This window comes from Myotis davidii, unplaced genomic scaffold (assembly GCF_000327345.1).
Source record: "Myotis davidii unplaced genomic scaffold, ASM32734v1 scaffold1587, whole genome shotgun sequence".
In the NCBI taxonomy this organism is placed as follows: Eukaryota; Metazoa; Chordata; class Mammalia; order Chiroptera; family Vespertilionidae; genus Myotis; species Myotis davidii.
This window is the reverse complement of record NW_006299879.1, coordinates 26,293-27,530: the sequence shown is the minus strand read 5'-3', so window position 1 is coordinate 27,530 and position 1,238 is coordinate 26,293.

Sequence of the window (1,238 nt, the reverse complement as noted above, 5' to 3'; positions counted from 1 at the left end):
GACTCTCACCCCACGGGGGTGTGGCCAGCCTGGTTGAGGTGCTGAGGGACATTTTCGAGCTGGCCACACCTTCTTCAGGGTGGAGGTCCCCACTGGTGTGCCTGGCCAGCCTGGGTGAGGGGCTGATGGCTGTTTTCAGGCTGGTTAAGCCCCACAATGGGGACCCTCATCTCATGGGGGTGTGGCCATCCTGGGTGAGAGGCTGAGGGCTGTTTTCAGGCTGGCCACACCCCCTTCAGGGTGGGGGACCCTACTAGGGTGCCTGGCCAGCCTTTTTTTCCCCCTCAGATTTATTTATCTTCTATAATTGAAATTTTAAGCCTGGGTTGCCCCTGGAAATCCAGGCTACCAGCCCCTCCTTAGGCAGAGGCCATGGCCACTGGAAGCAGGTATCTGGGATTTATTTATCTTCTATAATTGAAACTTTGTAGCCTTGAGTGGAGCCCAGGGCCGGCCAGGGCAGGTGGGAAGCTTGGTTTCCTCCATCACCAGGGGCAACCCAAGCCTCTTGGTCACTCCAGCTCCTGGCTGCCGCCATCTTAGTTGGGTTAATTTGCATACTTGCTCCTGATTGACTGGTGGGTGTGGCTTGTGGATGTGGCTTGAGCATAGTGGGGGGCAGTTAATTTGCATGTTTCTTTTATTATATAGGATTATAAGGTGTCCCTAAAAGTGTATACACACATTTTGAATCATTATAAAGGAAATGTTTATTAAAATACATTTCATTTTTAAAATTGAGTTATCAGCCATTAAAGTTTGTATACATTTTTTTGGTACAGCCTGTGTTTCTTTGACTGCTTCTATCTTTTACCCTATATGTAGTGATAGTGATGTATCACATTCATTAGTCTAGTGTGCATTCTCTTCCCTTTATTATCACTCCAAAATAGGAAGGGAAAATTATGCAAGCATCTAGGTCCCAGTGCATCTATGGAAATCTATGTGAAATTTGTATATTCTCAATACCATTTGGTAAGAATTAGAGATTCACTAAGATTTATACAGGAATCAGAGGTCAGTATAACTAAAATGGAAATCTGTCATTTTTTCCGTATTTCAGCATTTTCTTTCTGCTTAGAAACAAAAAGAACCATCTGAAAAGTTACTGAGAGTCATCGTTTACATCTAGGGCTTACATCCTTTTCAGGTTTCAAAAGCAATATTAAAAAAAAGAAGGCTCTCTTACCCTTTGAGGTAGCATGGAGGGCCTTGTAGAGTATTATGCTAAGCAAAAT